This window comes from Mercenaria mercenaria, chromosome 14 (genome assembly GCF_021730395.1).
Source record: "Mercenaria mercenaria strain notata chromosome 14, MADL_Memer_1, whole genome shotgun sequence".
Taxonomy (NCBI): Eukaryota; Metazoa; Mollusca; class Bivalvia; order Venerida; family Veneridae; genus Mercenaria; species Mercenaria mercenaria.
Window position 1 is genome coordinate 50,707,457 of NC_069374.1, and position 15,812 is coordinate 50,723,268.

The 15,812-nt window shown below is 32.6% G+C and overlaps 2 long non-coding RNA genes across 3 annotated transcripts in view; both read left to right on the forward strand.

The window, feature by feature from the left end:
• The window catches only part of LOC128548495 (uncharacterized), a 235,397-nt gene that overhangs the window by 185,658 nt on the left and 33,927 nt on the right, over window positions 1-15,812 (forward strand). The gene's annotated exons all lie outside the window — the stretch shown is intronic.
• LOC128548497 (uncharacterized) lies at window positions 6,416-15,801 on the forward strand. Its single transcript, XR_008367109.1, has 2 exons — window positions 6,416-13,354; window positions 13,414-15,801. It is a non-coding gene; the product is annotated as an uncharacterized LOC128548497 (long non-coding RNA).

The window sequence follows — 15,812 nt, forward strand, 5'->3', positions numbered from 1 at the left end:
AAATAGAAATAACGACTTCTATCAGTTAAATGGGTATTGGGGATAGGTGGCGATTCAGGCCCATCATGGCCCTTTTGTTTCAGGAAAATGTGATGCGGGTCTTTCCCCAGTTTGGCATTTTGAAATTTTGTTTTTCTTTTTATTATTAATGATTAAAAGGCTTCTTAGCATATTTTTCATAGTTTTTAAAGGACTGCCTAATTTTTACCAAAAATGAATGTTACATGAACTACTCCACAACTTACTCAGATTAATTAGAGTCCTAGATTTTTAAAAAGCTTTTAAAGCAAAAAGTTGTTTGGGCCCAAAATCAGCAGTCTGAATTTTATTTAAACTTTAATAATGAAATTAAATCTTAAAATTTGTCATAAAAATGCCCCCAAAAAATTGCTGAATCTTGCCTAACCCTTTTTGTGTAATGACTATATAAAAAAAATTCCATTAAAATGGGTACAAAAAAAATTTACAAAAATGTTGGACAAACTAATTCAATCATTTTTCAAAGTACACTTTTTTTAGATTAATCCCTTGATGAACTTTAAAAACCTTGTTCTGCTAAAATTTTTATAATGAACTTTACATCTTTCGTTTGGACAGTCCAAAAAAAGTTAAAGGGGTCATACCAAAAAAAAATGATCAAAAGGGAAACGTGCAGATCGTGATCAGATGCACAGATGTCGGTTGATTTTCATCAGCATGGCCCAAAAGGCGAATTGTTTCCAGCTGATTTCGGATTTGGACACTAAATTAAGAATTTAAAGGCGTTCTCAATAATAAAAAAAATGCAAAACGACTCTTTTTTTTTTTTTTGGTAATGTACATTTTCTTTATTTCAGAGCAATCTCCAGGACCCCCAAACCCGGCTTCAGTTGGGGAGGACATTAGTCATTTTTTCCACATTTTTTCGTTTTTTTTCAGAAAGTATTCAAAATGGTAGAGTTTTTCGTTTTTTTCATGTAAGTTAAATTTTCTTTCTGGAGTAAACCAACTAGGGTTTTGCGACCAGCGGGGATCAAAACCGCCTGCGCATCCGGAGTCTGGTCGGACCATGCTTTTCCAACGGTTTCTAAATTCAATAGGTTTGAACAACAAATGGACCTGACAGGCTGCGAAATGCCGGGCGGTCTGGATCCTGTGGTCGCAAAGCCACAATGTTGGTTTTTCAGGCAGGCTCAGATGAATTTTTTCTGAAAGCATACCGGTGAAAGTAAAAGATAGTATGTCGTTTCATGGGTAAATTTTTGTCAACATTAAAAACATACGATTTTTGATTTTTTTCATGTAAAGACAAAATTCCCCAATTTCTTTAAAAGTTTCTTCCCTTTTGGGAAAATTTTTTGTTAAAAATCTGGCTGCTAGAATACATCCTGGTATAAATGAAACCTTGTCTCAAAGGCACTAAAAAAACATAAAACAATGTAATTACAGTATTTTCAATCGTGTTTCTCTTTTATTTCTGTTTTTCAATAAAAAACGTTTTAAAAAATTTACAGTGCAATTTTATTAATTATCACTAAAGGGAGCCGCTGGGGAAATGTTTTTGGTGACTGTTTGGAACCCTTTCCCCCTCATCTCTTAATCCCTTACAATTGGTTTTTGTTTAAGCTAAAAAAATAATCATACCTTACCCACTCCCTTTTGAGTTTTGTTCAGAACTTTTACGAACAAAACTCGGTAAATATCGCTTTTTTTTTCCCTTGGTTGCTTCTATGTTTCCCAAAAAACTTCCAATTTTAAAAAACTACCAAAACCTTCTTTATGCTGTCGGGAAGCTGAAAAAAAATTTCCCCATTTCAGTGTTGTTATTTTCTGCCCTTTTGTCGGGGGTTTCATTCAAACCTTTGTAAAAATTCCCTTAACCGATGCTAGGGGTGTGAAGGGATTTTGCACAAAGTCTTGCCCTTTTTTCCATCTTTTAACAACTCATCAAACTGAGTCTGTTATTTTCCTTATTGAAAAAGTTAAAAACCTTTAAACAATCAAAATGTAAAAAACTCCATTACTCACATTTTTTCTCCCTTGTTTATATTTTATTTTAGATTGATTGTGAAGCAGTTTTACATTAATTTTTATTAACTGTCATGCCTCCCCCTTTTTTATATTTTCCACGGCCCAAAGTAGAGTGGAAAGCCAGTTTCTTTTAAAAAGCTGAAACCAACAAGGAAGCAAGTGATACTATTTTCCACATTTTGGTAGACCTAGGTCGAACCCCAATTTGCGCCCCTTTGGGGGGATCTCTCCCAAAGGGCTATTGATGGGGTTCTTAGCAACAAAGCATTTCACTTTTTGTTTTCCCTTTTGGGGGGGATGATGCAGACGCCATAAAAAAAATAAAATTGACTACCAAGTTCATGGTGTCAAAGAAAAATCTTCGGTACACCAAATAAAAAGACTTGAAAGGAAAAAATTGCTCTACGAAAAAATTCACAGTTTTAAAGAATGGCGAAATTGTTTGTTCGAGAATACATACATTTTTTGGACTTAAAAGTGAAAATGGACACTTGAAGGATGGAACATTCAAGGTCATCTGTGACAACAAAGTTTGTTTTTAAGGCTTGTATGATTTAAAATTTTCCCGGTTTTTTTTGTTTGTTTGTGAAAAATTTGGGTTTTTGAAGTATGCGTATTGGAATTCATGGTTTTTTTTTTAACTTATTTTTTGGGGGCCCGTCTTCCTTTTTTTTAAAGGTTTGTTTGGAATTAAATTTTTGTTTTTTTTCTTTTTGGGGGGGGGTTTAATTGTTTTTTTTTTTATAAAAATTAGGTATATTTTTGGGTTTTTTCAAAAAAATTTAAAAAACCCCCCTTTTATTTGCAAGATTTCTTTTTATTTGGTTTTTTGGGCAAAATCCGAAAGTTTTTAAAAATTCATTCAAAAAAATGCTTTAAAAATGGGGGGAACTTTCTTGTGTAAAACAGAACCGCTAAATTTTCTTTTTTGATATTATCCTTTTAAAAATGGTTAAAGGCCTTTGTTTTTAAATTTCTTAAAATAATTGTAAAAAACTTTTAAAAAAAAAAAACTTTTGGGGAGGCTATCGGTTTTGGGAAAATTTAAATGGAACAAAAAAACATTTTTTTAAAAATTCCCCCCAGGGTTCCCAAAAAACTCAATATAAATTAAAAAAAATTTCGGTTTTAAAAAAAATTTTAAAACCCCAAAATTTTTTTTTTTTTTTTTTTGGGGGTTTTGATTTTTGGGTCAAAAGAATTTTAAGGAAAATTTTTTTTTTTTTTCCTTTTTCCATTTTCATTTTTATTTTAACATTTTAAATTTTGGGCAAAATATCTTTTTTTTCAAAAAGGAATTTTGGGGGGATGAAATTTGTAAACAAAAATTTTGAAAAAATTAATGGGTTTTTTTTTTTAAACGCAATTTTTAAAAAAAGGGGGGGGAAAAACCCCCTATTAATTTTATTTTTTTTGGGGGTTTATTTCTGTTTGGGGGTTTAATATGAATTGCTTTTTTGTTAAAAAAGGTTTTTTGAATTGAAAAATTTTTTTTTTATTTATTTAAAATTTTTTTTTGGGGAATTTTTAATTTTTTAAAATGGGGGTTTTTTTTTAGTTTTTTTTTTTTTCCCCCTTTTTCTAAATCCCGGTGCTTTAATTTTGGTTTTGGGGGAAAAAGGGGGTGCGGGTTGCAAAATTTTAGGTCAAAAAAACAAAATGAAATTGATGTTGCAAAAAGGTTTTTTCTTCTCCCCAAAAAAGAGTATAAATTTTTTAAAAATTTTGGAGTTAAAAAAAGCTTGTTTAAATTTAAGTTACTTTTTTACATATAAAAAACTTGGTTTTGTAAAAGTTTTTTTTTTTGGGTTTTAAAATTTAAAATTTTTTCAATTTTTTAAAATTTCCCCACTTTTTTGGGCAAAGCCTAAAAATGGGAAAACCTTTTTAAAAGTTAATCTTATTTTAAAAAAAAATTTTTAAAAATGTTTTACCAACCCGTTTGATCATTTTCCATCTTTTAAAAAAGGGTTTTGTTTAAAAAATTTTGAAGAATTAATTTTCTTTTTTTTGGAAAAAAAAAAAATGAAAAAAAAAATTATTTCGAAAAAAAATTTGGGGTCAAAATTTTATTTTATTTTTATTCCTTTTTGTTTTTAAAAATTTTTCCTGTTTTTTTTTTTATTTTTAAACATCAGTTTTCACATTTATATTATTCATCTTTTACCTTTTAGTGTTTGGAGCTATTTGCAGATTTTTGCTTTATACATATGTACCATAGCTGAACTTACTATCTGATTTTGCTCATTTTTTTCACCATTTTTTTCAGCATAGTATTGTAACATTTTAATGTTTTTGAAGTATTCTGCCAGATATATAACATGTGATCTTTCTTGCTTGATTCCCTATTGATGAAAAATGAAATCTGACATTAGATTTTTAAATTATTATCCTTTACCATATTGACAAGAGATTATGATATTTAGAGATAATATGAGTTGGACCATGAGAAAACCAACACAGTGCATTTGCGCAGTCTTGTCAGGATCCATGCTGTCCGCTTTCAAAGCCTATTACAATTAGAAAAACCGCAAGCTGGTCTGGATCCATGGTGATTGCAAAATGCACTATGTTGGTTTTTTCATGGTGCAGCTCATGTGTGTTTGTTGTAGCTAATTATTTTGCTGCAAAAAGTCAACATAAGTTCAAACATCTGAAGTTTATTTTGCTAGTATACTGTGAAATCATTAAATTTCATAGGCATGAAATTTGGTGGTTTTTGTCAAAACAGCAATTTTGTAGGGATATGAATTCATGGATTTCAACTTTTGAACAAAAAATGAATCGGAATTTTACTTGTTTGTTGGGATTAAATTTCGTGGATCCACGAAATCCATGAGAATTAGTCCCCAATGAATATTAATGATTTCACAGTATTCTAAAGATGTGCAGCTAAATCTTGTTAGAGTTGACTTTCCTTAATTTTGAAACCTTGAGTAATAATGAAATTTAAACATTAAATTCAAGAAAAATGTTTTTGTTCTGTAACTGTGACAATGAGGCTATATGTAGGATAAATATTTTGTTGTTGTTGACTTCCTGTGTGTTTTAGTGCTCTAACTCTTGATCAAAATATTTGTTGTTAAAATTATTGTTAGAATTTTGATGTTGAAGACTTCACATTTTAAAATTGCAATCTCTGTTTTAGTAACTGATCAAAAAAACAACACAATTTACAGCAGTCTTGAGTCATTAAAGGAGGAGCATCTTGATGTCTTTAAAAGTTAGTTAAATAACGAATATGTTCAAAACTTTTAACAACTGATCATCTGCACTTATTTGTGTTCTCTGGTGCTTGATTTTCACTGGGGGTAGTTCTGAAAATGGTGGTTGCCAAACTAAGATAGAGTTAATTTAGAATCATAAATTATAAGCATGAACTTGGTAAAATTGCTTTGCCTATAGAATTGTAGGAATATCAGAACTAATGTTAAATATAGTATATATGTTCAGGATTTCCATTGGCAGTAATATATTTAGCTGAAATTCATTTAGAATGCAAGTTTGTAAAATTGTTGTTACCTCCCTTTACTTACTGTTGTGCAATATAGATAGGTAAGAAATATACTGCACTGTTTTAAAAGCTGCCTTTTCAGTTCAGAATGTTGACATATTCAGACACTTATCAAATGCAAATATGAAACTTGAAATTATGGTGAAAGTTAAAGGAAATAGTCTGCTTTTTAGCTCAACTTTTCGAAGAAAAAGTAAAGCTATTGCACTCGCGCAGGTGTCTCCGTTTGTGCAAGTTTTTGATAAAGTCAGATATCTCTGTTACTGTCACAACTATTGATTTGAAACTTAAAATAGTTATTTACTAGCCTATCAAAGTCTACAGCTGGAGAAACGATCTCTATAACTCTAATTTGAATTTTGAAAGAGTTATTCCTCTTTTTAACTTAGATTTTTTGTTGTTGAAGGTTTTGATAAAGTCAGATATCTCTGTTACTATCAAAACTTTTGACTTAAAATAGTTATTTACCATCATTTTTTTTATGAAATCTTGGACAAGTACAAATCTGGGTCACGTGGGGTCAAAAACTAGGTCACTAGGTCAGATCAAAGAAAATGCTTGTTAACACTCAAGAGGCCACATTTTTGGTCCAATCTTAATGAAAATTGGTCAGAATATTTGTCTCTATGAAATCACTAGATAAAACATATTTACACTGTTCAGTGTGTTACTCAGGTAAGCGACCTAAGGCCAGCTTGGCCCTCTTGTTAACTTAAAAAATTTTGGTTAAAATTTTATAAGATTTTTACTGGCAAAGCTCTTATTCAGAGTCAACACTGTGACTTGAAACTTCACATGTGTCTTCGGGGTTATAAAACTACTTGATTGCACCAAGTGAAACTTCACATGTGTCTTCGGGGTTATAAAACTAGTTGATTGCACCACTGAAACTTCACATGTGTCTTCGGGGTTATAAAACTAGTTGATTGCACCACTGAAACTTCACATGTGTCTTCGGGGTTATAAAACTAGTTGATTGCACCAAGTTCCATAACTCTGACCTTCATTTTGGCCAAATTATGCCCCTTTTTGACTTAGAAAATCCTGGTTAAAGTTTTGCGTTCATGTACATACAGCTATTACTAAAAGGCATATAGATTTGAAACTTATTTTTACTTTTTCTAGATCAATTACCAACCTCACTGGGTCAAGTCCCATAACTCTGACATGTATTTTGGTGAAATCATGCCCCCTTTTGGACTTAGAAAATCCTGGTTAAAGTTTTACATGCAAGTTACTATCTCCAAAACTAATGCAGATATTGAATTAAAACTTCACATGTGTCTTCGGAGTTATAAAACTAGTTGATAGCACCAAGTTCCATAACTCTGACCTTCATTTTGGCCAAATTATACCCCCTTTTGGACTAAGAAAATCCTGGTTAAAGTTTTGCGTGCGAGTACATACAGCTATTACTAAAAGGCATATAGATTTTAAACTTATTTTTTCTTTTTCTAGATCAATTACCAACCTCACTGGGTCAAGTCCCATAACTCTGACATGTATTTTGGGCAAATTTTGCCCCCTTATGGACTTAGAAAATCCTGGTAAAAGTTTTGCGTGCAAGTACATACAGCTATAACTTAAAGGCATATAGATTTAAATCTTATTTTTTCTTTTTCTAGATCAATTACCAACCTCACTTGATCAAATCCCATAACTCTGACATGTGTTTTGGGCAAATTATGCCCCCTTTTGGACTTAGAAAATTCGGGTTAAAGTTTGCATGCAAGTTACTATCTGCAGAACAAATGCAGATATTAAGTTGAAACTTCACATGTGCCTTCGGGGTTATAAAACTAGTTGATTGCATGAAGTCCCATAACTCTGACATGCATTTTGGTCAAATTATGTCCCATTTTTAACTTAAAACTTCTGGTTATAGTTTATCAGTGCAGGTACTGGATTGAAACTCTTTAGATATTTTAATATTTTGGGTAATATTTTCCTGCTTCTGGGACAATATTTCGAATAGTCGAGCATTGGCTGTCTAAGGGACAGCTCTTGTTTATAAAACTATGCTTTTGATTTTCAAAAAGAATTCTCACTATAAACAAACAACTGAAAAACTGTGAAATCATGTTAACTTCATAACCATAAACTTTGATCGTTTTGGCATAAATGACTATTTAACAGAGTGACTCTGTTGTGTAGATTTGAATTCATAGTGTTCAAATTTAAAAAAATGAAATGAATGAAAAATTTGCTTATTTGCCTAGGTTTAATTTTTGAGATGCATGTAACCACTTAATCCACGAAAAAATACCCTCAAGAATATTTATGATTTTGCAGTAGGTTGACTTCAGGTAATTTATTACCTGCAGCGTAAGTGAACAATATAGTTTTCTTTTTTCTGTTCATTTTGAATACAAGATTTGCTCACAGAAATTAGCTTTTGCTCAAATTTAAGTTCAGGTTTAGCTCTTTAACCTTTACCCTGCTATATTTCTAAAATGGACTGGTCCATCTTTCAATTTGGGCAATACCACTTGTTTATCAAAGGGGTGTTCACTGAGAATTTACAGACTGAATAGCGAACAGTGCTGACCATGATAAGACTGCACGAATGTACAGGCTGATCTTGGTCTGCACTGGTTGCAAAGACAGAATCACATGCTGCCAGCAGACCAAAAGTTAAAAGGTAAATTGTAATCCTGTTAAATCCAAATATATTGCATAATATTTTATTATTTGCAGAATAGTTATGTATTGATTTGAACAACTAAATAGTATTTTTGAATCATGAATATTTCTGTTACAAAAGGGCTCTAGAGTATATTTACATGTCATGGTAGAATCCATAATTTTTATACCAGGTTTATATATAGGCTAAGCGCTCTTTTCATGATAAACACGTTCAAAGGCGCTATATAGCAAAGTAGCCACACAGAGCGCGGAATTCATCCTCATCTAGTACAGACACAGAGCTGTCTGACCAGAGAGACAGAGTGAGATGAAGCCCCCATTACAGACAGAAATCCTTTTTAGATACAGGCCTGTCCAGCTAACTTACCCTAGCACTTTGTGAATAGACAGTCTGGTTCTTTAATGTGCCCTATGTATAGCACCGATACCCTCTAAGCCGTCTTTCCTGGGAAGATCCAGTACAGGCCTCTTAGTTAATAAGTTTAATAGTTTATAATAACAGCAATACATAACATAATTGTTCCGCATACATTAAATATTCCTTTCTTCTAGGCTGATAAATTCTTTAACTTGAATTTGTGAGAATATCAGAAAATTGATAAGAGCAGTTCTGATTACGAAAACCATTTAATTTCCTTGGATTGAAATTCTGTGGCTTAGATATAAACAGCCCCTTACAAGGACATGATTTTGCAAATTTCAAATTTTAGATGGAGATAGTTTAATTTCTATGTTTGGATCTAATTTTCAAGTTTGACACAACACGAGAATCCACAAAAATTAGTCCCCTTATAAATTAATGATTTCACAGAAAGTCGGAACATTTCAGTTTTGATTTGAAGGAGCTCTTATTTTTTCCTGGTATTTTTTGGGTAAGACTTGCTACTTAATGGTGCTCTGAAGTTGATTTTTGTTTTTTTAGGAAAAGCTTGTACAAAATCTTACGTTTTTAGCTTGACTATACGAAGTATATGGGGATCTTCCTCCACCATCAAAAGCTGGAAAGTTGCCATATGACCTATAATTGTGTCGGTGCGACGTTAAATCCAACAAAACAAACAATGTATATGGAGAGCTATCCTACTCGCCCCGGCGTTGGTGTCTTTCCGCATCCCCACCTTTGTTAAAGTTTTTATGAACTTTCACTTTTTTCTCCTAATCTCTGTAATTGTTTGATGGTTTTGCTTCAAACTTAAAATATTTTTCCTCATCATCACCGGCATCATCTGGCATAAGGGCCATAAATCTCACACCAATATTTTTGTGAATTATCCCCCCTTTTACTTAGAACTTCAGGTTAAAGTTTTGATGCACTTTCACTCTATCTCATTTATAATAAAATGGATTTGATTCAAACTTAAAATAATTGTAGTACATCATCACCCACATCTTGACATAAGGACCATAACTCTTGCACAAATTTTTCATTAATTATGCCCCCTTTTTACTTAGAATTTCAGGTTAAGGTTTTGGTGCACTTTCACTTTATCTCAGTTATTTACCAAATGGATTTGATTCAAACTTAAAACAGTTGTTCAACATCATCACTCACATCATATAACACAAGTGTCATAACTCTGGCACAAATTTTTGATGAATTATGCCCCCCTTTTTACATAAAATTTCATGTTAAAGTTTTGCTGCACTTTCACTCTTTATCTGTTATTACCGAAACTTATTTGATTCAAACCTGAAATAATTGTAGCACATTATCACCCACATCATGACACAAGGGCCATAACTCTGGCACCAGTATTTCATGAATTATGCCTTCTTTTTACTTAGAATTTCAGGTTAATGTTGGTGCACCTTGACTTTATGTTTATTATTACCTAATAAATTTGATTCAAACTTCCACGTTGTTGTCCTCATCAAATGACACAATGTCCATAATTCAAGCACAAATATATAGTGACTTATGTCTCTTTTTTTACTTAGAATTTCAGTTTAATTTTGATGCTTTTTCACTATATTTCTGTTGTTACTAATTGGATTTTATTCAAACTTTAAACAGTGGTTCCACATGGTCACCAACATCATATGAGTACCCCCTTTTTACTAGAATTTCAGGTTCAGGTTCTGATGCACTTCAGCTCTATCTCACTTATTTGATTAAAACTTGAAGTAGTTGCTCCACATTACTAGCCACATGATATTACACAATGTCCTGGTCAGTTACTTTTGCAGAAATTTCCAAGAATTATGTCCCTTTTATACTTACTTAATGTTTTGATACACTTCTCTATCCCTGTTAGACACTTTGTGCTACATTTGACACAGACTTAAGCTTTTGTCCAATATCTTCATCCAAGTTGGACAAATTAAACACTTCAGCGACAGCTCCAGCATCCTGACATGTGCCCTGTTTCACTGTCCAGCATCGAAATAGCCAAGCGCGCTGTCTCCTAGACAGCTCATGTTTAAGATAGGACTTGCTTGTTAATGGTGCTATTTATGTTTTTTTCTGTAGGAGAAGCTTGTACAAAAGTCTATCAACATTAGTTTGCTGTTTTTGCCATTCTAATAGATAAATCATTTGAAAAAGAAGATACAAAAATTAAATAAAAATATTCTTTTAATTCCATTTGTACAATAATTTTGTTAACTCTTAATACTGATGAATTTATTCTTAAGTCAAAACCTTATATTATTGAAATAGGGCTGTTTAAATAGAAGTCAAGTAGAGTTTTGAATTTTTACAATGCAGGCTTATTTACTGCGTGTTTAAGGTTGTGACAGTAATTTAGGGCATTACACAAAACTATTTTTGTAAGAAAATTAATCAAAAACTTCATGTTAATGCTTATGTAAGTAAACTATTTTTCCCTATAATTTTGTGATTTTGTTAGTTGTTTAGATTTACTTATATTAAGGTTTATGTTGATTAAACACATTAAATACATCGTATTTGTTTCTATGGTAACAGAAGGCAAGCCCAAAACAATGGGTTGCTTAAATAAAAAGTAACAATGCTTTTTGTATGTGAACTGGAAATATTTGACAGAAAGTTTGAAGGGTCTCTAGCAAATATGTATGAAATCTTTTAAAAAAAGAAAAGAAAAATGTGTTCTGTTACCTAATTTTGTGTTTATCTTCAGGAACAGTAATGATACGTTCTAAATATGCTTGTCTCTGTTAAAACATGCTTGTGCTAGAATGACGTAATTTTTACGTGCAGTGACGTTAGAGTTTTTGTTGCAACCAAGAAAGAGCGCTACCATATTGTATTTGCTGATTTATATTAAGAGCATATAAGAATCGAAATAATTCATAGCAAAAAGTGTTTTAACACTATTTATACACGCGGGCGGTAATACATCGTACAAATAATTTCACTTGGGCTGTGCCCTCGTGAAATTATTACACCCAACGTATAACCACCCATCGTGCATAAATAGTGTTGAAAATACTTTTCTGCTATAAATTGGTTAAACAAAAAGTCAAACACATGCCCATCATGTTTATTAGCTGAATTTCATACCAATACAAGATGCCTTGAAAAGATTTGTGTGCAGAAATACCTTAATTAATATATAAAATTTCTAAAATAGTAATTTTGATTTTCTGCACATAAAAAGTTCATTTATTAGTTTCTCAATTATATGGATGTTGATTATAAATTTGTTGTGACAATATAATATGAACTAAAATTGTGTGTGAATGAGAAAGAACCTTACTTGCTTTGAATCTCTAATCAGTTCTGGAGTTTTCTTAACTTGTATCTCATCTTTATCTAGACTAGTGTTTTTGATAATGAACATTAACCTTTACCCTATTAAATTTCTAAAATGGACTGGTCTGTCATTCTATTTGGGCAGTGCCATTTATTATTGCATATGTTACAAACTAAAGTAACAGATTTGTACTGAATTAAACGTATATGAACATTATGAGGCCGATTTCAGAGGTTATGTGAGCTGGTGTGCCTGATATCAATATTTGGGGCACCTCCATGTGATATCAAGAAGATTTATGGGTGGGCAAAACATCCAAAATTTATACTTTCACTGACAGGGTGACAAATATTTATCTACACAGTAACATTTCTTTCACAAAAGAAAACATGGTATATTAACTTAACAACACTAGATTCCTCTTCTAGTGTGATTGAAAAAGGAAAGCACAAAAACTATGTCCCTATAATGAATAAATTTATAACATGTTTTGAAGGAAATAAAGTCAGCGTATTGAAACAACATTAACGTTCCTGCGCATTACATGTACACATAAAATGCTGTACAACATATTTTAATTCTGTTTTTCAAAACTAGAGTGGAAGGAGTGGAACATGTGCAATGAAAAGGTCATAAAACGGGGCTGGTGTGCGTCAAGGCAGTACTTGCATACTAGACCGGTATTGGCCCTCGGGCTCAATACCTCTCCTAGTCGTATAAAGGCACATATTTTCACTGGGTCAAAATTTCAGGTATTTGAAAATTTGAATATGTTTGCGAAGTTTAATATTCACCAAATCGTAAAAATGGTATCCTACTTGAATAAGAATTATACTAATGGTGAATATTTACACGAGGAGTAATTTTCATAAGATGTAGAGCCTCGTGAATATAGCGAAAATTAAACTCTCGTGAAAATTTCTGCTTTTACAGTAAGCCAATATTGCCTTAAGGCACACCAGTTCAGTATAATAACCTCTAATTATTTGAAGGGATATTATTGCACAGAAGTGCAGGCAGATCTTCGTCTGTACAGTAGTAGTACGGTCTCAAAGGGAGAATCAATTGACAATTCGACAGATTTTGCCTATGCAACATGTGTAGACGAAGATCTGCCTGCACTGGTTGTAAAGGAAGAATCAGTTGACAGCAGCAGGGTAAGGTTCAAGTTGTAGTATGTTGCTTTTACTGTAGCGAAAAAAAAGGAATATTAAATGAACCATCTAAGTTGTGAAGTAAGTTTTATGGCATATTTACTTGGTATGGAATGTATTGATTTGAAATGTAGTATTAAAGTGGCATTGACAATATTGAATTCAATGCAGTTATTAAAGAAATGGTATACATTCAAACCTGTCTATCAATAGCACCCTTGGGAGAGCCAAAATTTGGTCTTCATTGGGAGGTGGTTTATATCTACAGGTTAAAATACACTGTAAATGTTAAATTGGGAAAACGTGTAGTCTTTAGAGCCAGATGGTCCCTATTCTATTCCTTTCACACAGGTTTGGTCGTATAGTAAATTAGCACACAGTAATTTTTAGCTCACCTGAGCACAAAGTGCTCAAGGTGAGCTTTTGTGATCGCTCTGTGTCCGTCAGCGGCGGCGTCTGCGTCATCGTCGTCAACAATTTGACTGTTAACACTCTAGAGGTCACAATTTTGGCTCAATCTTAATGAAACTTGGTCAGAATTTTACCCTCAATAAAATCTTGGAGGAGTTCGATATTGGGCCATCTGGGGTCAAAAACTAGGTCACCAGGTCAAATCAAAGGAAAAGCTTGTTAACACTCTTGAGGTCACGATTTTGGCCAAGTCTCAATGAAACTGGGTCAGAATGTTACTATCAATAAAATTTTGGACGAGTTCGATATTGGGTTATCTGGGGTCAAAAACTAGGTCACCAGGTCAAATCAAAGGAAAAGCTTGTTAACACTCTTGAGGTCACGATTTTGGCCCAATCTCAATGAAACTGGGTCAGAATGTAACTATCAATAAAATTTTGGACGAGTTCAATATTGGGTCATCTGGGGTCAAAAAACTAGGTCACCAGGTCAAATCAAAAGGAAGGCTCGTAAACACTCTAGGGGTTGCAATTTGGGTCCAATCTTAATAAAACTTGGTCAGAATGTTACTGTCAATAAAGTCTTGGACGAGTTTTATATTGGGTCATCCGGGGTCAAAAACTAGGTGACCAGGTCAGATCAAAGGAAATACTTGTTAACACTGTAGAGGCCACATTTATGACTTTGTCTTCATGAAACTTGGTCAGAATGTTAATCTTCATGATCTGTAGGTCAAATTCAAATCTGGGTCAGATGGGGTCAAAAACTAGGACACTAGGTCAAATCAAAGGAAAAACTTGTTAACATTCTGGAGGCCACCCACATTTATGGCTGTATCTTCATGAAACTTAGTCAGAATGTTAATCTTGATGATCTTTAGGTCAAGTTCAAATCTGGGTCAGATGGGGTCAAAACTAGGTCACAGGGTCAAGTCAAAGAAAAGCTATTTAACACTGTAGAGGCCACATTTATGACCGTATCTTAATGAAACTTGGTCAGAATGTTAAGCTTGATTATCTTTAGGTCAAGTTCAAATCTGGGCCAGGTTGGGTCAAAAACTAGGTCACTAGGTCATTCAAAGGAAAAGCTTGTTAACATTCTATAGGCCACATTTATGGCTATATCTTCATGAAACTTAGTCAGAATGTTAATCTTAGTGATCTTTAGGTCAAGTTCGAATCTTGGTCATGTGAGGTCAAAAACTAGGTCACAGGGTCAGATCAAAAGGATAGCTATTTAACACTTTAGAGGCCACATTTATGACCATATCTTAATGAAACTTGGTCAGAATGTTAATAATGATGATCTTTAGGTCAATAAGTCAGGTGACCGATACAGGGTCTTCATAGCCGTCTTGTGTTAAACATGTTGAAGAGGTAATATGCCCTGCCCCATTAAATTATTTCCTGTATTGTAGTGTTTAAATTGATTAAAACATACTGGAGCCATATACATGTATAACTCTGATTGTAATATGTCTTATTTGCAAAATATTAAATCAAAATAGTTAAGCCATCTCCAGTCTGCTGAAAGCATTTCAACATGCAGTGAGTATGTATTATTTAAAGTAAACATGATTTTAGAATGTGTATTACAATGTTTGTTATAATTTTAGTCAAAATATATTTGTTAGTCATATTTGATAGGGGTTCTTTTGGGTTATTATGGTCGGTCAATCTTCCAGTCTATCTGTTGGTTAACACTTCAGTTTCTGATAATTAACTGCATAATGCTTTGCTCAAACTTTATAGATTGAATGCATATCTGACTGACCTTGAGATTGAACTTATTTCTGATCAAATAACTGGAACATGCTTGAGCCTATAGTGGTCAAATTTCATATTAATTGTACTTAAAAATTATTGTAAAGGGTTCTTAGATGATTCCTATTGTATTTCTGTTGTTAGATGGTCAAAGATTAAGGTCAGTGTTGATTTTAGGGGTCAGATGGTCAAGGTCACTGACATTGAGACTTAATAAAGTTTCTTATCAATAGCAGGAAAATAGTAGGGCTTACAGCTAACAAAACTTCATAACTTTATTGTCTATTATAAGTAAATGACCTTTGCTGTTTTGGGGCTCACAGTTTATTCAGTTAAGTCTGGGTATAAAATTAATACTTGCATCAATATGACTGGCTTTGGTAAAATATATTTTGGTAGCATTTAACGTACTGCCAAATTTGTAAGAAGGTTGTGAAAATATCTTTTTACAACTGGGTTGCTGTGTTAGTTATTTTCTGCTTATTGTTGGTAGGTAAGAATTATATTTATACAAGATATTTATACTTGAGAAGTAAACAGGGTTCAACACTTGCTTGTAGTGTCAACAATTGGCGATTTGAACTTGTGTTTATTGTATTATACATGAATTAAAGTCAGACATAATTGTTGGTTCTGTTAC